General features: G+C 41.9%; 1 pseudogene across 1 annotated transcript in view; it reads right to left on the reverse strand.

Annotated features, from left to right (window-relative positions):
* LOC144729314 (retinoic acid receptor alpha-A-like) overlaps window positions 1–22,571 on the reverse strand; it is a 77,992-nt pseudogene extending 55,421 nt beyond the window's left edge. Inside the window, exon 1 of the transcript XR_013587689.1 lies at window positions 21,460–22,571. The product of XR_013587689.1 is annotated as a retinoic acid receptor alpha-A-like (transcript). The remainder of the gene's footprint in view (window positions 1–21,459) is intronic.
* Window positions 22,572–26,568: the final 3,997 nt, after the last annotated feature.

Consider the following 26,568-nt stretch of genomic DNA (forward strand, 5'->3'; position numbering starts at 1 on the left):
GCAATTTGATACATTAATAGCTTTGGTTAATTATTCATGTATTGTGATTGTTCTTATGCTCGTTAAACCAGCAAACCCTCAATGAGTATGACGACTCTTCAGGAGATTCTTGCCAAGTTTTCACAGCAGGGGAGTTGATTGCTATGTACTGTACAGTACATGCCAATCGAAAATGTAATGATCACCGATGATTTTCAGCCTTTTGCCAATCAACCTCTGGATGAAGGGTCTCTTCATGCCATCTCATGTATGGGGGTAGTTTAACCAAACTTTACCACGTGGGTCTTTGCGGGAATAGCGTCAGCTGTGGCCAGGAGCCAAAACTCAGATCACCGAGTTGCTCACACAGTGCACTTACCACACCGTGCCACCACTTTCCCACACATTTGGGGTCTACGAAAGGCTCAGGAGCTTGCACTGATGTCATGTGAATGGGAACCATGTTCCTGAAAAGGTCTGCATGAGAAACTCGCACAAGTCAAGGGTCCAATTTGTATTGATTATTAGAGTCTGAGCATCATTACTGGTGACTTTAATATGCCCCATAAACCCCACCGGTGATGCTCCTAAAGCAAAAATAAAAAAAACCCCTCAAGTTAAAGTATTTCATTGCTCAATTGACCACGGAATGGTGGTAATTTCCATTCACAGCCCTGAAACCAATGGTGGACATTCCGTAAAATGTAATGAAAGGTTACCATCCATCGTGAATGGATATTCTATGCTCATGTTCAGTATCTCACAGGGAACCACGCATTAGCCGGTCCAAGACTATACAGCTAGCCAGGTTTATTTGATATGTTGTGCAGGTTTTGGACACTGTTATAACATCTTGTGACTGGCAAAATACCGACGCTATTCTTAACCTCAATAAAGCTCATGCCCTTGGCCCTGGGCATACCCAAGAAGCAAGAAATGAAACTGCCCCGTCAGCAAGCTAATTGGCGTTGACAAATGCCTCTAAAAGAGTGTGAGTTTGCACTGAATGAGCTTCATCTGCAACGCAAGCACGATCCTCATCATCAGTGCTGCACTGCGGCTTGACTTTCTATCAGAGTACAAGGTGTAAAGCTGGTTTGTCCTCTTTGTCTTCTTTGAATAGCAAGTATAAATGTATCAAAAGTTACTTTGTTAATAATACAATGTCGATATACTAACCATTCTTTGGCCCATGTCAGCATCAAATGAATAGGTATTATACAAGCGGATGAAGTAACGTATGCATGTGTGAATGAGATTTAGTAATTATTGGATTTTTTTAAATGATTAAGATATCATCGGCTTTGCAAAAAAATATTGTGCGTACCGATTTTAATTATTTTATAATCGTTTTATAGTTATTGTACTTCACTTAGATAAGCCTCACCAAGTCAACACTTTTTCCAGAAATATCCTGCCTAGCTAATCCCTTATTAAATGTTTTCTATTTGTGTAAAATCTGAGACCAAAAGAAATCCATGCATACTGGGGGATGTTTAAAATGTATATAGATAGGGCAGCAACTTACATGACTTGCATTAATCAAACGTACTGACTACCTCACTCCCCTAGAAGTTGAAAGTATTACAGCATATGTGTGATCCATTCATCCCAATTACAGAGCACTAAAATATAGGCATGCACCGCATAACGGCGGTGGACATTGCCTAGCGGTACTCTGTTTGCCACTGCTGGGCAGTTCAACTCCAGCGGACACCCTAATTAATACTGTTTGACACGTAGGCTTTCGCTACCAATAATATTCCAAATTTTTTTTTTGTGTTAGATCGCGTAAGTAAAAATGCGTTGTTAACCCACCACCACCCGACACAACCAATTAATAAAGTTTGTCACGTAAACAAAACCAATTAGTTACTACTTCAACACCACTGGTGTGTTGGAGAATAAATCCACAACATTGATGGTGATCAGGCGATCATCATCAATGCTGCACTGCAATTCTGGCAAAATTTGCCTGATGAAGCTGGATGCAATTACCAGCGAAACAGCACAGTACTAAAATTATAAATGTTGTGGATTTACTCTCCAACACATGGGTGGGCTTAAGTAGTAACTAATTGGCACATTTTACGTGACAAACCTTAGTAATTGGCTGTCGGGTGGTGGAGGCTAACGACTAGTTAACACTGCAGGTGTATTATCCGTAAAAAAAACATGTGTCGTCTGCTTCACTGTGGATGTTAAGGATCCCATGCCGCAATTCGTTAACAGTAGGCCATTGTGTGCCGGTGTCATGGGACAAAATTGGAAAAATCACCCGCAAATTACTCAATTGGAATCTACGTGGCAATTATCGCCTACTCCTGCTGCTGCTAAAACTTGGAAGAAACCCAACTGGAAACGAGTCATGAGACTCAGCGAAGCGTTCCTGGGTAAACGGGCAAATAACACCCCGAAGAAATATACAAAGATGCAAAATCACGATACAATGTGACACAATATATTTACTGCGTTCAAAAGCAAAGGTTGCCCAATTAATTGGCTTATGCTCTTGTTATCTGCCACTTGACCATCTGGAATGCTCTGTTAACCGGCATCTGTCATCTACGGCAATGCGGATCTTCCTTCACGTATCCAGGAAAATTCAGACAGCCATCCCATCATAGATCTGTTGTTTACAGAAGCTTCAGGACGCTGCCGAGTGGTGGCGCTAGCGGCAGTGCGTACGTGCCAGTATTGTGCTGCTGGAAACTGTACTCTAATATATTTATGTTGAAATGAATTTATGTTCGTGCTGCACGTAGCCAACCGTGCTAACCACCTTAGAATGCTCTACAACTGACTGCCGAGTACGTCTGTAAAATAGTAGAGTATTTATTATATCAGTCAATACGAAGGCGAAGTTTCTTTCGTGAAAAGTTGTATGTACTTGGAAAATGTTGGTGAACCATAAGTCCAACTCTCAGACAACCGGCATATTTGATAAACACGGCACTCTCCATTCCCCATGAATGCGGGATAGCAGAGCTTTGCTCTACCTTGTTTTTAGGCCTTGTAGTTATCAGCTTCAGCCACAGTCTGATTAGTTATAAAAGGCAAAAAAAAGACCCTGAAATTAAATCATCAGTACCAACAAGAGGCAGTGAAGAGGCCAAGGTATTTTATGATGGCACGGGGTCCACTCATTAGCAGCTCTGCTCAGTGATTCTGGACAAAAAAACATTATTTCAATGACTCGGACAGACACCCGTGAAATGCAGATCCCATTGCGATGACATTGTTTCTACTTCAAAAAAACTGCCGCATGGTAAAATATCTCCAAAATAACTCAATCGACCCCCTTGAAATACACTTACAAAAAATGAATCATTCGTGTACAAACATATTGCTTATGTCCAACATATAAAGTTTCAAACTTTTTCTTTACATTCAAAACACAGATTGTTGAAATTCATTACTTTTCTTTTATATTGGCAAAAACTAGAGAGAATTTTTTTTATTACAGATTTTACTTGAATACAAATTTATTTTGCGTTATTGCTAAAACGCTACAATAAAACTATTTAAAATCTAGTTTGTAGCAGGACAAACCCTTCTAAAAATTATGACACCTTGTTACTCTGAAACAATACCCTATAGTCAGGTTATGAACAATTAATTATTTGGCTAATACCATTAAAAATGCTCATCAATCAAACCCGCAAACAAAATACATATACACAGAATGAAACATACATCACGAAAGAAATACGCCATGAGTCTGCCGTTTATTTTTATTTTTTGTTAAACAGTGTGGTGTCTTTGTAGTCTCACTGTGCAACTTCAAATAAACATTTTGATGTTAACGGTGTGAATATTGGCAGCCCAGCTCGGCTTGATGGGCCCAGCTGTATGGCAAATCATAGTCCATCCAGCCAGAGTCCCTGTGGTGCAATGCTATTCCACAAAGGGCCAGCATTTGAGGGCTCCCACTGGGACGCTACTAAGTTAGGCAATGTGGCAAACTCTGGGCCAAGTGGAGGCAGCCAGCACACACACACAGGCACACACGCCCCACTGCAAGCCTACACACAATTCCTGCTTTTGAACACGCATTCTAACCAGAGCCAGCTGCTGGCAAAAACAGCTCCGTGCTCTCTTGCAACCCCAGAAGATCCATTACAGGTGTTGCCTCATGCCATATTTTGAGACATAAAAGCAGCACTCTGTTCTACAGTAATGATACACTAAAGTTCAAATTCTAGGCACCCCCGAATTCGTTTCCTCCCGTTGCAGTATATGACAAAAGCACGTCTTTACATTGCTGGTGTAAATAAGGTAGAAAAGGCACTTTTATTGGTATTATTTTTGACTGCAGATGTGCCAATAAATGAATACGTTACGAGCAAATCAGCAGATTCCCACTGCATTTTTGTAAAATGAGAGGATTCGTTAAAAAAATTTGAATGTTGCGACGTAGTAAAAAAACACAAGGCATACTGCCTGGATTTGTAATGTTTATGCTGATGACATGATTACAATACCTTTTCATACAGTTAACCTATTTAAACATGGATATTAATAACGTGACATTTTTGTTCAGCTTTATTCAAGTTTCCACCATTGCGTGCATGTGCACTGTGATTTGTCTACATAAATGCATAGATTCATGTGTGCGAGTTATGTCTAAACACTAGTTGTCAAGCTTCTGTTCGTAACAGTTTGCAGTGTTCCATATTTTTAACACATTGTTGATAAAGATAACCTTAGTAGTAGTAATACGTTTTTACCCTTTTATCTGGTACAAAAACTGACACATTTATATAAGGGATCATGTTTGCAATAACCACAACACAAGCAGTCAAAATGCAAACAAAAAGAAACAACTCTGATAATGATAATGTATGCACTGTCCTTGAAGTTGATTAGTCCACACCCGAGACAGCTTCTCTGGTGTTGGACCAGATGACGCCAAAAGGCGTACAACTCAAAAAACAGCGCACTATCAGAGTATTGAGAGCTCGGGGTAAGCATTTACACTATGAGACCTCCTTCACCAGTAGCAAAATATAGTAATAGGTTTTTACCCTTTTATCTGGTCCAACACCAATGGAGATTAGGCTCTAAGAAAAGCTGTCTCGGGTGTGGACCAATCAACTTCAAGGACAGTGCATACATTATCATTATCAGAGTTGTTTCTTTTTGTTTGAATTTTAACTGCTTGTGTTGTGGTTATTGCAAACATGATCCCCTGTATAAAGGTGTCATTTTTTTACCAGATAAAAGGGTAAAAACCTATTACTATATTTTGCTACTGGTAAAAGAGGTCTCATAGTGTAAAAGATAACCTTGTTGTGTCCATACGTTAAATTATCATTATATTCCTGTGCATATATATTCATTGTCAGACCCATTCAAGCAAGAATGCTTCCCTTCATTTTGATTTTTGGCGAGATCTATTTTCAGGTGTGTTACCAACTAAATTGTTTTGTCAACTTGTGCAAACTGTCAAGTGCTTCCAAATATTGGCAATGTAAACCTTGCTACAACATTTTCCAGCTCTCATAACCCTAAACATTTTAAAAACAAATGTGTTAAATTTCCATTCTTTTTTGGTTGAGAACATTTTCCACAAGTCTGCTCTGTTCAGTGCACAAAAATTACAACCACATGTGGTAATATTGCAGCAGTAGTCCTTTATTTATGTAGGAAAGTTTTAACCGAGTATTGTGATTTTTTTCAGAAGGGTACTTGCTTTGGATTTTTCGCCAATTTCTCATTCAGTGCTTTACGTGTGGGAGAACACCAAAATGTCTGATGAAATTTACACTGAATTTGAGATCATTTACTTGACGTCATGCCTCCTTGAAGGAAGCTCACAGATGCGTCTCTCATGCACATAGTGATGTATACATGATCCATAAATCATGCCCCTTAAGGATTGCATTACAAGCGTGCACCGCCATTGGTCGCATGTCGCAATAATTCCTGCATTGTGAAATAAATATAATCGAGCAAGAAATATGTCAATGAAATTACCACCACAGTAGTTAGAAAGGACATCATACTAGAAATAATAAACGTGAACGCTCATGCAAACTAGTTAATAGTTTTACCAAAGTGTAAGGTTATTTTTATATTAATAATTTAAGAAAATCTATCTTACATCTGACAATCAAACGTTCATTAAGCTATTGTTACTATACAGCATTCAATAAAATCTAAGATTTAACAAAACTATGTAGGGCAAATATGATATGACTGGGCAGAAATATACATCTTCATCTTGAAGTGTTTTTGTTTAATATTCCATTACTGAAATGTAAAACTAATATCCGTTTCATCTTAACAACACTGGCATTAGAGCAAAAAGCGCATTTGCTAAAGTGCCTACACATCACATGTGACGAGTCAGCCACAACACAAGAATGGCTGCCCTTGGAACTACCCAGGTGCATACTTGGACATAGCACACTTCAGCCAATGAGTGCTTGTCATAAAATAATAACCCATTTATAAGCTAAGTTAAAAGTGCACAAATTGAACTTTAGGAGTGTAATCAATCTGAGCTTATTCAAAATATTATGCAACGCGTGACCTTTTTGATGGGTTATTTTAATATTGTAATTCAAAGAAGTCAAGATGTATGAACAACTATAACCTTTCTAATTCGGGTTTTATTACAGCATCGTGAAAATATAGTACACTTACATCTTGTTTTCAATACAACATTTTTTTTTGAGAGCCTTCAAAGTCAACGTTGCATCTCTGCATGCGACTGCCTTGGCGAACGCGATGCGTAAATCATTAGTGCCACGTTCTTCATGACCACTGGGGAGCGTGCTGGCCCAGCGTGTGTCTGTGTGTTCCCACTGGAGCCCGACCAGGCCAATCGGACACCGAATTGGCTCACGAGCACGCTTTTCACTCTCTCATTTACTGCGCACTTTCACCCGAGTCTGCATCGGAATCAGTTTGGACAACAAGGAGCATACGCATAGGATGAAAAATAAGAATAGGTTTTACCATACTCTAAGGTTCTTTCGGCAAAGTCACGTAGGTGAAAATAAAATAAAAACAAAAATAATAAATCACGACGTTTCGGAGGCAACACAAGCTTCCGTCATCAGGTGGGACAACCAACAGCAAAAATGTTTTATTGTAGTGGGCAGAGAGAGCTGTATGTGCCAAGTTTTACCATTTCTGGCAATTAAACAGGCGTGTTAAGATGTTCAAACACCACACATTTTGCAAGGCATCAAGTCTGTATTAACCACACGTATTTTCAGAAAAAACATGGAAACAAACGTGCTCTGATAATAAAAGCATTATTTTTTGGTTCTTTCGGTTAAGTCACGTCTAAAGATAAAATAATAAATTAAATAATAGCATATTACGACGTTTCGATTGCAACACAAGCAATCATCATCAGGCTTAAAAGAAATAGCAACAATAAAGGTATTGTCTTTGAATGCAGTGATGAGACAATGCCATAAAAGAAGGCTGATTCGGGTGTAGGTTAAAAAGGTCCCATAGATATAGAGGCACGAGTGTTTAAGCAGTGCAGGTATTGCCTGCTACGACATACGGATCAGAAACAAGGTCAGTGACGAAGAGGGTGGAAACAAAGATCCAAAGTTTACAAATTAGGATGCGAAGATGCTTGCTCGGAATCGAGACGATAAGAGAGGAGCAAATATTAATAGAAGATATGCCCCCAATTCCAAACGTACACATTTACTGTTAATTAATTGCTAGGACACGTTGCTAGAAGGGATGGATGGCCAGTTAGGCAAGAATAACTCATGAGTGGCCGCCAAAGGATGGAAAGGGCCCAGGAGGGAAAGCGCCCACGAGGGCGTCCACCGTGGAGATGCAGTGATGAGACCGGCTTGAGTGCTTGTGCTGAGTACGACGTTGTTGGGTCAAGAGGGATGGCGGCAACTTCGAGAGAAACTTCTTCGTCCGTGGATTGATCATGGCTGATGTTGATGATATCAGTGTGCGATAGAGTGAAGGTGAAGCCAATAAACGGGATTAGGTCATCATCAGAGGGCATTGTCACCAGTTATTAGTGCCAAAGTTGATGCCTTGTTGTTAGTCCATCGTAATCGATGGGGACCATGACATCAGACCACGGTTAGGGGTTGGTTGTGGTGAGTCCAGAGATGGCTGATGAGTCAAATCTGGACACGAAAGGACCGGCTGCTGTACAATGGGACACAATAATTTGAGCCCATAGGAGGACAAGTCTGGCAATTCTTGATTTGCAAACTTCTATCCTCCTGTGTGTGAGCTGCACCAGGTGGAGTGGCCCTGTGCAATGCTGTCCCATGTCCCGGGATCTATGTCGTAACACTTGAGGGTGTTCTTGAAGCGTTCCTCAGCACAGCACGAATACATGGCAAGTCTGCCAGGGCGAGGAATTGTGTCCTGCCATCTGATCTTGAGTAGTCTCCGCAAGCACATCATGTATAAACGATTCAGCCTCTTGGCATGGCGGTTGTAGGCTGTCCCACATTTCAGAGGCATACGGCAGGGTGGGTAGGACGACAGCTTTGTAATCTTTGAACTTAGTTCAAAGGCTAATGCCTCTTTGTTCCCACTTGGCCGCAGTCTGCCAAAGGCTACACCAGCCTTGGTAATTCCGTCATTGACCTCGTCAACATGAATGGCTTCGGAGAGGGTGCTGCCCAAACAAGTAAACCTATCAGCAACAACAAGCTTCTGTACCTTGACAACGATGGTTGGTTCCAGCAAACTGCTTCCCTAGGGGTAGGCTGGTGCATGACCTCAGTCTTTTTGATGCTGATTATTGCATGTGTAGTGCTCTTAACGAAGACACACACTACGTGGTTGGAGACAATCCGTTTATTAACGCTTCCTTTAATCAGGACTTTGTCGGAGCTGGTTCTATAATTGGTGTAGACGTCCTTGTCACTACGTAACCCCCGATACACAAGGCAATTGCAGCTCCACGACCCGACGACGTGACCCGACCCACCGAACTTTACTCGCTCAATCGACCCTCGATCATCTCCGCGCCCCTCTTTTATCCTGATGCGAGCTCTAATCCCCTAGTGGCGGATATACCGTCATTATACTCGACCCTGGATCATCTCCGCGCCTTTCCTTCACCCTGTTCAGCGCTCTATCTCCCTATTGGCGGATATACTGTACCATCACTACACTTGCAGTGGAGAAATGAAGCCACACTGTGCTGCATTTACAATTCGGAAAGTATTTAGCACACTTGTTACCTAACAACCACCTCCTGCACTTTGGCTCTGGCTTGGGAGTCTCCACACGTCGAAGAGTTTGCCATCAGTAGGGAACCCGATGCTTACGCTGGCATCATTACACTATGTAACACAAATTTTGTTTCTGGGTAGTAAGTGTTATTTCGTAATTGCGTATGCCTAAAAAGTATAGAAAATGGCTGACCATAATAGTGATATTTTGAAATTTACCTATTTTCAATGAGAAAACGAGCTATTTGTTTCTTTTCGTTCACATAAATTCGGAAAAAAATAACACATGAATAAACATTTACGTGTATTTATACTAAAGAAATACCAAAATTTACTATAAAAGATTTATAAGCGAGTAGTTTTTCAAGATTTGCGATTATACTGTAAATCACTTTCACGAATCAGCCCCCTAATGTAGTCTCCCATCATGTTCTCGTTATACTGTCCTTGGTAGCGGCGTTCAAAGTCCAGTAAATCCTGGTGGAAGCGCTCGCCTTGCGCCTCCGAGTACACTCCCATGTTCTCCTTGAATTTATCAAGATGAGCATCAAGGATATGGACTTTGAAGGAAATCCTACAGCCCATTGTGCCATAGTTCTTCGCCAGAGTCGCAACCAGCTCCACATAGTTTTCGACCTTGTGATTGCCCAGGAAGCCACGAACTACTGCGACAAAGCTATTCCAAGCCGCTTTCTCCGTACTAGTGAGCTTCTTGGGGAATTCATTGCACTCCAGGATCTTCTTTGTGGTCTGACGAAAACACCGGCTTTGACCTTTGCCTCAGACAGCTTAGGGAAGAAGTCTTGAAGTTACTTGAAGGCTGCAAACTCCTTATTTACAGCTCTGACAAATTGTTTCATAAGGCCTAATTTGATGTGCAGTGGTGGCATCAGCACCTTCCGGGGGTCCACCAGTGGCTCCTACTTGACGTTGTTCCTCCCCACAGAGAACTCGGTCCGCTGTGGCCACTCCCACCTGTGGTAGTGCGCCTTGGTGTCCCTGTCATCCCATAGGCAAAGATGGCAGGGAAACTTGGTAAAACCTCCTTGGAGATCCATCAGGAATGACACCATTTTGAAGTCTCCGATGATCTCCCAGCCGTACTCATCATACTTCAAGGCGTCCAGCAAGGTCTTGATGCTGTTGTAATCCTCTTTGAGGTGCACAGAGTGAGCCAGGGGAAGAAACGGGTACTTGTTACCATTATGGAGCAGCACGGCTTTGAGGCTCCTGGATGAGCGGTCAATGAAGAGGCGCCACTCATTCTGGTTACAGGCGATTCCGATTGCCTCGAACAGACTGGTCACATTGTGGCAGAAGCAAAGCCCATCTTGACGGGTGAAGAAGCTGCAAAAAGGTTGGCGACGCTTCCTCTGATCTGCGACTTGCACACTTTCATCCAACAAGTTCCACTGCTTGAGCCTAGACGTCCAAAGCTCGGCATTGGACTTGGTGAGACCAAGATATCTGATCAAGTCGTTGAGGTCTTTTTAGGTGGGATAGTATGGGTTTCTCTCCTCAGCTCCACCTCTGAAATTGTCATCTGGATCTACAACATCTTCCTCGCTCTCTGACTTCCTGCTCTCTTCTAAAGACGGCTGCTCTCTCTCCGGAGGAATGGGTACGGGGGAGCTCGTGGCAGTGTGGCACCGGAGCGATGGATGAAGGAAGGTCCAAAGGAGGAGGCATCAGGAAGCATGTCGGAAAACATTGTTCTGAAGTGGGTTGGGCACTAGCAGGTAGCCTTTGCTGGACTCCATTTGGCGACTGGGAAGGGGTCTGGAGGCTCATTAAAAGCTCGGGCAAGCATGCCGTCACAGAATTGCCTCACCGTTTTTATAAAATTTTCTGGACAGACAAAATTTGGCCATCATTTTCCACAGGCCCTCATGACACACCGTGTCGAAGGCCTCAGTCGATCTGGTCAGGATGACAAATATGGAGTATATATATCCCGGTTTAGCTCCGAACGTTGTTCCTGGAGTTAACGGGCAGAAAAGCTTATTTCGGCAGTTCCCAAATCTGCTATTAAGCCACACTGGCTCTCCGGTAGGAGCTCATGATCTATATGCATATCAAGTGATTGAGCAGGATTTTTCCGATGACTGAGAGTTGTGAGATGCCCCGGTTGTTGTCATAGGCTTGACAATTCCTTTCCTTTTATAGAGGTGAACAACTGAAGTGTCCTTACACTCCTGGGGAATAAACTCCTTGACTCCACATGCTTGAAAAAGTTCTGTGAGCTTCTCAACTAAGCATGGCCCACCTACGTTGTGTATTTCTGATGGAATTGCGCCCCGACCCTGGTGCCTTCACGCTTGCCAAGGCAAGGGATAGATTACTTATCTCTTCGTTTTGATATCTTAGCCTGGCAATGAAAGGACGAAAGGAACTGACAATAGCACAATTTGGAGTTGATCAAATAACTCTGACACGGAATAATCATGAGCAGTGTGTAGAATATAAGCAATGAAATAAAATCAGACAAAATGCCCCGTTTCCATATTAGAATTTCCACATAAGGAAATTCGAGTACTTTGACACCACCCAAAGGCCACATGGTTCATGAGACATAAAATATCCATACCGGTCAAGAATTTGTATTAAGCCAAGGCTTTAAAACACCAACAAATACAGAAAGAAAGCTGTGACGCCAATGGGACTTTTAAAAAAGTACATTTAGTTTCTAATGTGGATCCAACGAAACGGGAAGGAGGCATATTGTCTGCTTATTTGTAAGGCACTTTAACAGCGTTGATCTCGCTGTTAAAGTAAATGTACAGCGTTGATCTCGTGCTCTTCAAGAGGAGAGGCCAGATTCCTGTTTTATAGGTCTACTCCTAGATCCTGTTGCCCAAAAATACCGATCATGCCAATACACCGATCATGATAGGTGCAATGTGAAAGAAACTGCAGAATTCCTTGCTTTATTTAATTAAATAAACCACCCCTTTACCAAATAACCATGACGACTCCTGCCAATAAACAAACAGATGTCAATCACACCAACAAAACAACTGCGATGTCACAATCTGACAAGTCGAATGTCAGGACAACAACCGGCAACTCGGCTAGAGCACCCAGCAGAGGATGTGACATCCCCTGTGTGACGGCGTTAGCGTAGAAGATTATCCACATGTTCCACAACCAATACACTGGAAACTTCCATTGTGCCATATGAAAGACCTCGTTTAAATGTGGAATAGTTTAACATCGCAGGGGGCAGTCTCTCTATTAGGAAACCCATTATTTAATTCACATTCAGTGGCATTATCACAAAAAGTGAGCCACGAATTTAGAAAGTGAGCCACGCATTTAGGACGTGTTTTTGTAAATCAAAATTTGGGAGCCACTTTAAGAGCATTCTGGGTACTTGCCACAACACATTCCGTCCTATCTATGAAGCAAAGTTTGACCAGTATTCTGCAAACGTTGCAGAAAGTGAGCCACAAATTTAGAACGTGTTTGTTTTGTTCATGGAATAAGGTGTATATCGTGGTAAAATGTACAAACACACATATGATGATGTTAAAACAACTATGTTAACGTAGTTAATGAACTTGATGAAGATATAATATTTTTTAAAAATGCCTCTCCGAGTATCAAGGCAATCATGACTGTACGATGAAACTGTACATCAGGAATGCCTCTCAGTGTGAACACTTCAGAAACGCCTGCAATGGAATGTTTGGTCAAAGGAGGCAGAGTTAAATGATGGCCAAGCAAGCCCCTCACAGGCACCTGTGAGATGCCGACCTTAACAGGTGTTCAATTCATATCATCTACTTTTTCTCGAGTCTGTAAAGCTATATGGTAGATGCGTGTGTGTGCATATGTATGCTTTGTCAAGGTCAACTGCATCAACATCTTTATCTCTATCCATCATCATAGTCGTTCTCACATTTGCAAAGCCATCTGTGATTTTTAGGAGGATATTTTTTTTATTCTGTAAACATACACCATTGCGAATCTCTTATCAAGTGCCATGCTTGGTATCACAATGTTAACGATGCCTGTGGAGAGAAAAAAATAACTTACCTGCTCCACTATTAGCATTATCAATGTGCGAATCTGCCGGAAATGGAACCACCGGCACACATTTGTAGGTGTGTTTGTGCAAGTGTGTAACCGACACTCCGGAGCAAGATTGGTCAGCTCTGTCTATAAGTGGAGCTGGCACGACATCCGTGGGCAGAATGTCATTGCCTCTCCCCGAGCAAATGATTATTGGCTGCTATGCGAAGTGCAGAATGGTGCCAACGACTCCAGATTTATTTGGAGGAATAAGTCATCTTTCCTGGAAAATTCTGCCGGAGAAATGTTTCCACCAAGTGACATCTGTGTGAAAAACAAAGTGATCTCTTTCCATATATTGTCGAGTATTCATCATTTATATATGAATATTACTTTGGCATTTGACTTTTAACTAAATTTTGTAACCACAGTGATGCACATTGCAAAATATACTCACAGTACACACTGTAAAAATGAAAAAAGAATATAACAGCCGGCAGAGCCATTGGAAGGTGTGAAGTTTGCTGTGTCACACGTGTTAACATAATATTGAGAGGAACACGCATACTAGCTCATGAACATAATGATTAGCTCATTGTGGCTCAATACAAAGATCTGCAGGATTCCATAAAGAGTTGACGATTAGATTGTTGAATCGAGTCTGGGTTTTTTCAGTTATAGTCAATGAAAAAAATGTTTTTTTATTTAATTATGATACTATTCATCACCAATGATTCAAAATAACAGAATTCTCCTTGAATCCAGTTGCAAAATAAATATATAAAATCACCATTAAAAGATTATCTCACTGCAGATAATCCTCCAGAATTCCCTACCGTCTCCTTCCCACCATATCGTCCGAATTGAGGTCAGTTCAGCCTTCATTTCTACCTATAATGTGCCATTCTATAACCGATGTGTACCTTATTATTTTTGTCTGATAATGTATTGTTCCATTTTTGTACTGTTTTTCTTTTTCATCGATATTGAAATTTTCGTTGGTCTACGCAGTCATTTTTGTTCCATCCAAATTTGCCATAACGCACATCACATTGACCTGCGCATGGACATACAATTAAACAAAACTCACCAAACTATTTTTTATATTACCAGGTAAGGCCCACTGAGCTATATAGCTCTTTTTTAGAAGCAACCTGCCCACAAATAATAGCTCAACAAAGTGGCTTATCATGTTTAAATTTACAGCAGCCAAATACTCGAAATGCATGTTTATGAATATGGAGGGAAAAACCGGACGACCCAGAGAAAAATCCAAATGACCAGTGTCGGGATCGAACCCACGACACCCTGCATACCAGGTGAGGTAGTTAACATCTCGCCACGGCGCATGTCATCAATACGCAATCAGCATAATCTAAAATAATATATTCATGAGCAAGAGATTATTTGCATGGGCTTGAGTCAAGAATTTATTTTCATGAATGCATCATTTAATCATTGCATCACCCTGGTCCTATTAAGGCCAACAGGGCATGCTGATATGTGGCCAAAATTCCAGCCAGCTGCCTTTACCTCCACAGTGCCGATGCTTATGCAACATTTTGTCCAGTACTCATTTTAGGCCTAGTCCACCTAAGGGATGGCAAAAACAGGTTTCGATAGCAGTTGTCACTTGTGTTGTGCACACCTTTCGAATCAAAACCTAATTTATATGCAATAATAAATTTTAGCACATAATACAAATCCAAATGCCACTATTCTCTAATGTGTACACAAGACTGTATACCGCATAAAACAACATTCTTTATTAATACAGTACATTACTATTCAATTGGATATTACCGTAGAAATAAAATTGTAGCCACAAGAGCTTATGCACGAAATGGAGAACCAACCCCGAGTACAAGTGGCTGTCCAAAATATCCACGTTTGAGTGAGGCACAACCACATTTCTTTCCAGCACATCAACATCAGCTCATTATGAAACCGTTTCACCCCAGGTCATCATAGACCTAGCTGGTGTTTGCGAGCAGGAAGCCTGTAAGTTGATAATTACAGACAGAAAGGACTGGTTACACTTCTTTGCGTGTAATACCGTAGTGTGGCATTCAAACTACTTCCAGTATGGGTCACAAAGACACGCACACATCAGATATATACTCTAACAGGAGGAAATCGAACCGAACCCCAAGAGAAATACTGGCATTAGCCGCTATTTTTGCACAGCAAAAATCATAAACCGAAAACAACATTATTTCGTGTTCGAGAATGAAACCTCCTCCCCACCCCCCAAAAAATTATGGGGTTACCGGTTTCGAACCGGTTGAAAATTAAACAAGTATTACGCTTGGATGATACAAAGTTAAAAAGGCTTCAAACGCAAAGTCGTGAACACTTTCAGGGGACATTGACCATGGTCTCATTCACAGAGCCACACTTGTCAACGCAAGGGCTGAGGGTGGGAAGGTTTATTACACTCACTCAAGAATCGTCGGAATAATTGAACAGCCACAAAGATGTACACAAAGATAAACATTACGGGTAGACATTTTCGATGATATTCCACTTTTATGTTAATGGCGTTAACTAAGGCAGTTAATTAGAAGCAACTGCACCAACGTTAGTCCTTGAATTATATTTGAGAATTTCTGGCCAATGTTTATTGCCGTGTGTTATTGCTTATTGTGTTTGTGGTATTGCACGTACTTTAGTGCCTGCAATAAAATAAACACAAGCAATAAAACGGTGCAAATAAACATTGCCCAGCAATCCTCACGTATACTTTAACCACAATTTTATTAACATGCAAGAAACATTGCACTTTACCACTTAAAATAAACTGTTACTGTTAAATATGGCTACAGGATTCGTTTCATATCATCTACAAAATCGCCTGGGAATTGCAATAAATAAAGTCTTTGTTAATTGCATTTCCCGATTAAATGAAATACAATTTATTTCCATATTTAGCAGTACATTTTTACATTAAGGGGTGAACGGCAATGTATCCTACATGTTAATAACATTCTAATTGAAGTATACTTTACTTTCAAATTTCTATTACGCATAGAAAGTAAACAATCGACATGTACACAGATTAGTATACCTTAGTGCATATTTAAATATGCTGCTAAGAAGATAATCATAATCATACATACCCACAGTTAACTCGGTGAACTGCTGTAAAGCCAGCGGAAGCAAGGCAATATTTAAATACGCAGCACAATTTAAAGTTCACAGTACTGTATTGAAATACAGAAATTTAATACTACGAAACTGTAACTAAAATCATGTACAACCCTTTAATCCACTTCTGGATGAAAGCCTGCCCACGGCGTATCGTCATGGGGGTTATTTCACCATACTTCACCATGCTGATCAGTGCACTTTGATGAAGGGGGGACCCCCCCATCATATGTTTCAAATATTACTTGCCACTGATGTTAGCCGTGGCTGGGAATCCAACTCAGGACCACGGGGTTCAGAGCACAGTAAGTTCAACATTTGATAATTGGTTTCTTACCCTTTTATCTGGCAACAAAACTGACACCTTTTTTACAAGGAGTCATATTTGCATTGACCACAATACCGCCTTTTGGCGTCATCTGGTCCAACACCATGTGAGACTAGGCTCTAAGAAAAGCTGTCTCGGGTGTGGACCAATCAATTTCAAGGGCAGTGTATACATTATCATAGTTGTGTTTTTTTTGCATTTCGACCGCAGGTATTGTGGTCAATGCAAACATGACTCCTTGTAAAAAAGGTGTCAGTTTTGTTGCCAGATAAAAGGGTAAAAAAACAATGATCATATTTTGCTACTGGCAAAGGAGGTTCCAATGGTGAAGTTCAACATTGTTTAAGAGTATTTAGCTTCGATAAATTTCCACATGATAAGCCACTTTGTTGAGATATCACTCGTGGGGGGCCAGGTCGCTTCTGAAAAAGAAAGCTATATATAGCTCAGTGGGCCTTACCTGGTCAAATTAAAAATAGTTAAATAGTTGAGTTTATTGTTCCACTGCTCCATCCTAGTACTGTCGAACAGTGCCTTCTTAAAATACTCTCTGGTTCTTTGGGTAAAGTCACGTTGATAAAAAACAACAATAAAATAAAACACTGGCGTTTCGGTCGCAACACAAGCGTCCGTCTTCCGGCGAGGTTGTGTTGCGACCAAAACGTCGTGTTTTCTCTTGTTAGTTTTTCTACCTACGTGACGTTACCGAAAGAACCAGAGAATATGGATTGCTGCAGTCACGAAAGCTTCAAATCAAGATAACTCTACTTTCTTTTCGGGGATGTTAGGTGTGGATCGGTCACTGAACGGCATGGAGAGTCCATTAACCTAGCTGGTGAACAGTGAGGTTCCTTCCTATAATCGCCCCACGGAAATACCAAGGGACACCTTGGGACTTTGCGAAACACTGTGTTGTGTAGCAGTTTTCATAGTTTATTTGTCGACAGGGGTAGTGGCCCGTTTGTGTTTATTCTGCTGCTGTTCAGCAGAACAATGCTCGACTCCAGTGTCACTTGGGGATCTCTCTCTGTAAGTACAGTACGATGTTGAATATTGGCGTGCGACAGTGGTTTCCCACACTGCACTATTAACGTGATGAGCCGAGTTTAACGTCCAGGCACGGCGACCATCAGTGGCGAGTGATATTTGAACAGGCCCTGAGAACAACACCACTGTCACCCACCCCGGTCACCTATACGCACTGACCCAGGGTGGCGAAGAAGTTCAGTACGCTCAAAAGAATCCCCATAACTTACACGGCATGCGGCAGAGGTCGCAAACGGGTTTTGATTCCTTACCCGTACCCGGCCGCACCAGGGTCGCAAACGGCTACCCGTACCTGTACCCGGCCGGGTACGGGTAGCCGGGTATCGGGCAGGGTACGGGTATCGGGTACCCGGTTGCGACCTCTGGCATGCGGACTGACAAAGGACCGTAGATTCTAATTATTATAAATATTGTACAGCCAAACAGCAGCAACCTTGAGAGCACGTTCTCGTCTTGTTGTACCAGTGGCGGGTACACACCCACCCCCCATCATCAGCATCATCACAACTTGGCAATGTGTTGTGTGGCTGGGTATGCGTGCGTGCGTGCATTGACCGGCCCACCAATTAGCGTTCGCACAACAACAACAACAACCACCAGCAGAAGCAGAATGTTTCCAACAGGTTTGGCCGGGGCGGTGCCCGTGCGGCACACACAACAACCCAGGCCAATAGGACAGACCACACTTGAAATGAAGGCGCAGCAATGGTAAACTATTGTTAAGTGCTTCTCCCCCCCCTCCCCTTCCCTTAGCTAACAGCAGTCAGGGAGCGGCTCTTATCTGCATGTCATGGATGAGGACTTCAGGTGCTGCACGCAGTCGCCATCCATCTATCTATCAAGTCCTCGGCACACAAAGCCGCCGCATGGTGGCTAATCTTCTTGATTACAAAGAAGCGTTCCCCCATGAGCATTGCGAATTCTAGCACGCGTAATGGTTGTGTGATTGCTACAGATAATTACATTTCAAAGTAATCATTGCTTAGTTCATATGACGGTACTGTGTACCCCATATGCGGTGTTATACTACAATGTGCATGCATTTTATAAGCTACAAATGCCGTGCTGGATGTAATCTGTTGATATGAAATCCGATAAAGGTATGATTAATTTTTAAAAAATGCACATCGACACTTCATAATTTACAAATAATCAGTAACATTAAATAATTATCATATTGCAACAATCTTTCTAAATAAGAGAGCATTAAAAAACAGCCTCATTTTTTGTCACACACCTCTCTGTCTGGTTCTCTCCAATACAATACTGTATCGATAACCTTCGATTAATCATAACCTCCATGCAGTACATAAGGTAACAATCAACATTGCATTCCTTCCTCACCACCAACCAGCAAGGTGAAGTATGATCAATTAACCACCACAACGGGATGGGGGGGGGGTAAGCCCTCATCCAGCAATGGATTGACAACTAGGGCTGTGCACATCGTCAATTCCATTATTGGCGTTTTCATGAAGAAGAAAACCGATTGCACTTACGTAGCGGATAGAGACTTTAGGCACACCGAGTTTGTCACCATTAGTCGCAATCCTGTTTTAATTGGTTCATTTTTATAATCTGTCCAGTTGACTTCTCTGCATCGCTTGCTTGCCCCGGGAGCAGTAACACACACTTTGTATTTATCACAGCTTTGCTTTGCTTGCCATTCTGCGGCGGTTCTACTCATTAAAGACCCCTGGCTGGGATAATTCCATGAAAGCAACATCTTTGTCAGGGAATAGCGCAAACTGATTAACGCTTTTTAACTAAACGTTTCATTTTTTTAAGAAATTACTTTTGCTAGTTGAGTTTTAATTTACTAAAAAAAATATCCCAATGCTTCTCTGGAATTAGTATTCAAACTCTTACTTAAATCACTTGTAAAGTACATTACATTTGGACGCGACAAAAATGTAAAAACGTTAATTCCTTGGGTCTGCGTTACCAGCGGTCGTGAAACATAAATGTGGGTTGTCTGGTATACGGTGTAAGTTGTTATCCTGACACTTTCGTAGGATAATTAATATAAATTAGAGAAAATACAAAGTGCAAATAAAAAAAAAGGCGTCAAGTGTCTACTGTGGAAGTTTACTTTCATAAAATAACGATTGTAAATGTTGTGGGTTTGCTCTCCAGGTTAGTGCTGTACTAGTAACGAATTGGCATGTTTAGTTTACGTGATAATCATAACTAGTTGGCTGTAGCGGGTTTAACGACACAATTTTACGCGATCTAACCCCCCAAAAATATATATTTTGGATGATATTGGTCGCGAAAGCCGACATGTTAAACTGAAGTACACTTTCTACGTATATACTGATTAAGACCACATGCATTATAAGATCCCTAATGACACACATGTAATTAAGGGCAGTTAAAAGTTCATTTGTGTACACTGTATAACCTTTGTACAGGAAACCCTAATTAACGCGACATTGGATCAATTGAATTTGGTTATTCTAAAAAAACATCCCGCTTGCAGATTGCCGACAGATATCACAAGGATAGCTGTAATAAATAAAGGGGTTTTCGTGGTAATAAAACAATTAGTGAACGGTAACAAAACTCGACAAATTGGAAAACACCACATCAGAGGCATCCCGTCCTAAGATATGTTCTCTTGACGTTTAAGACGGTGCTTGACAATGCTCTCCCCCGTACCATGTCGGGTGTAATCCTTCCATAGATACCCCCACTTAACTCATACGAAGACCCTTTGTTTTAGAGAAAACTATTGTTTTTCTTCCCAAGCCTCTCCACGTCCCCCACTAATCTCAATGCACACTTATCACTGCATGTGTGGACACTCCTCTCAACACCAGAAGGGCCATTATTCTCTAGAACGTCACCTATTAAATATTATATTTCCATTTAAGGCCAAAGCGTTATTGACGAATGTTGAGGTTTTTTTGTTGTTAATTGTGCACCACTGCCAACGCAGTATAAAAAAAATGTAAGTGAACAATATTTTATCAAATATATGGGCCGCATTTTAATGTAATACATTATTTTTTACAATAAGACTCCTTGGTACCGCTGCATATTATATACAAACTGCATTTTCTCGCTCTGGGAATGTTTACAATCTTCTATATTACTTTACAGCATGTTCCAATTTTTTCCTCGCTACAAGGGTATTTATAGAGCAATGCGTGTATTTCCAAACCATAGTTAAGTTCACGTGGAAAACTTCCACGATGCGTCATTTTTCCAGTTTCTATTCGTCACTCAAGCTGCCAAAGAAAACGTTACTGTTTCTGTAAAAGAACTGCATTGTTCATTCCTTGAAAATGCCAATTCTCAATTTCGTAACAGTTGAGACCAAAGATGCCATCAAGAGTCCACTGTATTGGTCTAACACAGTTACAAGGAACTTCCCACTCACCTGACATGTATTCAGTTTTATACATTGAATGTCCCAATTCATACTGCACTTGCAGATGCATGAAGAGTAAATGTCAAAGGTATCAAGTTTTGGCTGGGCGGTGTTGCGATCAGAATACCGAACTCAAATCGTGGTCAGGGATTGGGGAATCCGCTTATCCCTTCATCCTGCCGACTCAAAACATGAGTGGGGTAGTCCTATAGGTAAGAAAGAAACAACCACCCGGTCCCCAACATACGAACGTGGAATTTCCACCGCTGGCCAAGTGCCACCAACAGAGATACGCGCCACCCCAATACTTGTCTGGCTCAAGAGAAAATTGCCACCCAGCAAGTCGCTTGACCAAATGCCCCAAAAAAGGTACTCACAGGGACTGCTGAGAGGTTGACGATGGTGCGGGTGGTGGTGGTGATGGTGGTGGTGCTGCTGCTGCAGCGAATGCGGCTGACCAGGCGGCAGTGGTGGCAGAGGTGGAGGTGGCCCCAGGGGCGGCTGGACCCAGTCCCAATTGTGAGCGAGGCTGGGCACGGGAGAAAATGCGGCCGCGTGTCCCTGGAGCATGCAGGCAGGGGGCCCACCCCGGGGAACATCACGGCCCGTACGCGGGCTGATGGCCAGCGACTCCAGCATGCAGTCGTACATGGCAAGCACCCACCAACACACACCTGGCCGGAATGTGCTGGGGGTCGCGCAATGACCGAGAAAGAAACCTTCTTTTTGGCAACTTCTTTAACAAACGTGCGGTCGAAAAAGAACGCCGAGATCGGGAGTCGTCTTCGGCGACTAATCGTGGTGAAAGCCGCCTCTTGCGTCCGTCCGCCTTCGCAAAGTTTGTCGAAGTGTGCACTTGGCGTGGGAGCGGAGCGTGGGCCCTCGTTGTGCGGTGGCAGGCGGATTGGCAGGAAAAGACTCCGAACAAGATGCGTAGGCGATTCCCCAAGGAACCGCACTCATTCAAGTCCGGGCAGCACAGTTCTCCGCTTTCATCTGCTGTAGTTGTTTTCTCTTGATTCTTAATATCTTGGTTTGTTTGAAGATACTTTTAATTAAAAAAAAAAAATATTTATGCAACACAAATTATGTTTTTTAGAAAAAATATCCACGTTTAGTGGTCTTCAACGAAAACAATTTCGCGTCGAATGTATTCGTTCGCTCTGAGAATATCCTCTGGGTGTTAAACGACAGATCCTCCCGGTCTCAGCTCACTCTCATCTACACCAGGCAAAACTAGCAGCCTCCCTCCACCCACGCGGTTCAAGAGTTATGGTAGAAAACAGAGCTAAGAGCCTGTAACTGAGCCAGATTGCCCTCTGGCTACTAAACCATGCTTCGCTCCACCCCATCAGGGAACGGGGGGGGGGTGTTAGTGTTGGGATTTATAAACGCGTCTTCCTCCTCGTTCAATTCCACCCGATTTTGTCTACAGCCGTGGCTGTAAATCCAATTAAATCACACCCGTGCAACAAAACAAACCTTTTAGAATTCACTTTAAAGCGTTTAATGACGATGTGCTTCGGAAACGTGGTCGAATGCATCCCCTGCTTTAGAATGGAATAGTCCGCTGGGTTGGGCTCAGCCCACTTCCTGCCTATTGGCCGGAGTGCTGCCAAGTCCCTCGGCAGCACATTCCTCAAGCCGCACTACTTTTCTGGCTGTGCACGCATACAGTACCCGCACTCTTTTTTTTCTGTGTATCATTTTTTTATTTCCCCCATTAAAAAATGTAATATATATACCGCAGTTATGATCTAAATCAACTCATAAACCGCCCGATTATTGTGATAGCATATAACCAGCAAGTTCACTGACACCACTGTAGGCAAAAGTGGCATTTGTACGTGAGATGTTACACACACACACAAAAAAGGACCAACATGTGCCAGCTCTTGGGCCACAATAGCATTGGCTTTGAGAAATAAATAAAAAGCTTGGAATCTGCTCTTATGTAACGTTGCAGATAATTAACAACTGCTCTTGTAAAGCTTGCTGTCACTCTTGCGACTTTAATGATGTCATTTTTCACCATCGCAGAGTCCACACAACTCAGTCTTTAATTCCCCCGTGGTGTTGTGTTTAAATTCCAGGCATACTAAAAAATGAAAATCAACAAACCGACCAAATCCAAAATGTTTTTTTTTGTTCCAACCATCAGTATTATACCGTACAACAGAAGTTTCTAGCACCCTCCCTGGCCGACAAGAAACAAAAACAAGAACGAACTTTCAGACTTCGCTGTGTGCACACACTCCGCCGGTTATGCACCCTCCCATGGGATATTTTAGCAGTGTTGGATATTTGGCAGAGCACGTCACACAATGGCAGGGTTGGGTCCGCCCCTGGAGAACACTGCTGAACTCTGGGTGAACCTCGACGGGCCTAGGGAACCTTGGGCTGACCCCGTACTAACGTGACATCACAACTCCCACCCTGCCTCCTTGCACTCTCCACTTGACTTTCCATTTTACTATAGCCCCCTTTATTTTTGTAACACGAATAATAATGATTTGTAAAAAAAAAAACACATCTCACTACTTTCTTGGTTTCAAATGGTTTTGCTGAATTGTTTTTCCGACGTGAAATTTTTCACTTTTTTTATCAGGCCCTATATCTGTGTGTAAATATTTATTTTTAACTTGTTTTTATAAAAACACGTCTTTCCTCTGCACATTCTGCAGACAGCTTTATTTTCATGTTTTCTTCTCCATGATAGATTGCAATTCTTTAAATTAAAACAAAAATCAAGGCCAGATCGATTTAACTATGGCTCTTTGATTAACAAAGTCAAAAATAACATTTGCAATGTCAGCGTACAACTAAGTGAAATTTTGTGAATTATTGTTGTTTTTTTTAAAATTCATGACATAACGACTGATGGTTACGGGCTGAAGCTGCCGAGCTAATTTTACCGCACACTGCAGCGTTAACCCCTTGATGGCGACCCAAGCAATGGGTGATTCATGTGGGAAAAAAGCATTACGGGAGGCCCCCGGTGGCGTAGCTGTCTGTCCAGCGCTAACGGCGTGTTGGCAGGGACGTGGGGGCCATGCCATGCCAATCACCCATACTGCCACGCACCAACATGAAAGGGACTCTTCGGCTTTAAATCAGGGCCAGACCCCCTGCCCTGTCATTCATCGACACTGCTTGCTCTCCCCCACCCCACCACCACCTTCCCCCCCAATCCTGGAGACATGTCAATCAGCTAAAGATCCCTCTGGCTGGGGGTGGAGGAGAGCAGGAGATGCTGGTGGTGAGTAGGGGGTGGAGAGGTTGAGATGCCAGCCATTTATCAGTCTGAGGGGAAGACGGCTGCTCAGCTGTGAGGAGAGAGGGGTTAATGCTCCTCCTCTCGTTCCTTACCACTCTGACTCAAAGTGCACTTTTTCAACCCTCTGTCACACAGTATCAACCTGGTATACCATACTTATGTACAAGTATTCTCCGTTGAATAAGGAAAACAGTAAACAGTGCTAATGCAAATGCATGTGTTGACAGTTCTGATCTGTGTATTTTGGCTAAGATTTTGTGCAAACACTGTATCAGTAACTAATATTTAAACAACTTTCAATGCGGATTTTTGTACTTTTGTAAACCAGGATAACCTCTTTACATAAATACAGAGCTTATCTCATCTGCTTTTTGGTTTGTAGTTTTGCACATTTTCTAAATATTGTGATCACAATAACAGCTGACAAACACTTCGTGCAAAAGCTCAATGTGTGTCTGGGATAATCATAGGTGATAAAATAATAAAAAGTCAAGAGTCTATATCTACATTATATTTATTTCTTTTAGTCCATCAGCCCATTGGCCTTGTGGAGCAGTGTTTTACAGCAGCGTTTGTTTGATGGAGGCAACCTACGGACCCTTTAAGTCTGATCAGCAGTCAGGCCTGTTAAACAAATGTTACTAGATTTACAGATGTTTGAGGCAAGAGCTGTGCAACAACATTGTATTTTTTTTTCTTCAAAAGAAGTGTTTAAAATAATGTTGACAGTACATATACCGAGAGGTGAATTGTTAGGTTTGGAGAAAAGTGAGGTACGGTGCAGATCAAAGACACGCATATAAACAATGTGCAGGAGCACATAACCAGCATTATAACGTACTGTAGTCTAAATGGCCCTGCAAGAAATGCATAAGTCTTTACGCAAGAGAAAGATTAAAATGACGTATGCTTCTTGCCCTTACTTTGTGCTGTACAGCCAGGCTAAAGAGTGGTCTTTATTGCTATCGCTATCTTTAGCCTCATCATTATGATCACCTTCATCATTATGATCACTATCAAGCATTGTCTATCCACTCCTGGATGACGAACTGCCCATGCTCTCGGTTCTGAACATTAAACATTTATCTCAGTTGTGCTTGCAACGTGGCTTTTTAAAGTAGGTGTTCTTCACAATCGTTGCAGGTACCTTAATGTTTCTTATGGACTATTTTCCGTAGTTTCCTTTCTGACTTTTGACTCCACTCGTTTAGAGTTTGAAATCCAAGCTAAGTTTGCTTCAAAGGTTACATTTAGTTTTCCTCGACTTATTTAAAACGTCATAATTTCTTCCTGTAGCAATCAATTATTATGGAAATCAATTCTTCTTGCTGTAATCTTCTCTTCTGGCAGTAATTGATTATATTCCATATTTAACTCAACTACTGTTCTTTTTCTCATTACATTTTTTGTCGGCTTACTTGTGGACTTCCCCATTAGTCTTTGAACTTATAATTACTTCCATTGCTTTACAGTTTTAGTTTCCTCTATAACCTTTGAGGGTATTTATTCTCCTGGCATCACGTTTGAGGCTCACGATATACACAATATCCTGGGCAGGTGTGCCTCTCGTGTTAAATGTAAATAGGGTTCCCACGTGCACCAAGCCACGCACGTCCTGACATCATTACAGCGATGTTATCTACTGACGTCACTCACTCCTGCCACACTATCAATACAATCCATCGGCCCAATGGCCTTGTGGGAGTGCATCATTTCAGCACATTGCAAGGAATCTCTGGACCGGTTTTAAAAGTTTCTCATCAGCAGTCAGGCTTGCTTTTATCACTGCTGGTGAACTGCCAGATTTCGATTTAAAGCTTTCGTGACTGCAGGGATTCATCTTCTTGGTTCTTTCGGTAAAGTCACGTAGAAGGGAAATAATAAAATAAAATAAACATAATAAAATACAATTATCACGACGCTGTCTTTCCGACAGCCCTGTTCTTCACCTGAGGACGGCTGCTTGCGTTGTGGCCGAAACGTGAGAATTTTATTTTATTATGTTTCATTATTATTTTATTCTTTCCCTTCTACGTGACTTTACCGAAAGAACCAAGACGATGAACTGCCAGATGTTATAGGCAATGGCGCTCTTTAAGATACGGGTCCCAGTTCATCAGCATTGATTCAAGCAAGTCAGACTCTCCCGATGAGAGTTTGTACTGAATCAATGCTGCTGGAATTATATACTCCAAGGTCATTGGGCTGA

The sequence above is a fragment of the Lampetra planeri genome, chromosome 2, assembly GCF_965212315.1.
Source record: "Lampetra planeri chromosome 2, kcLamPlan1.2.h2, whole genome shotgun sequence".
Lineage (NCBI taxonomy): Eukaryota > Metazoa > Chordata > Hyperoartia > Petromyzontiformes > Petromyzontidae > Lampetra > Lampetra planeri.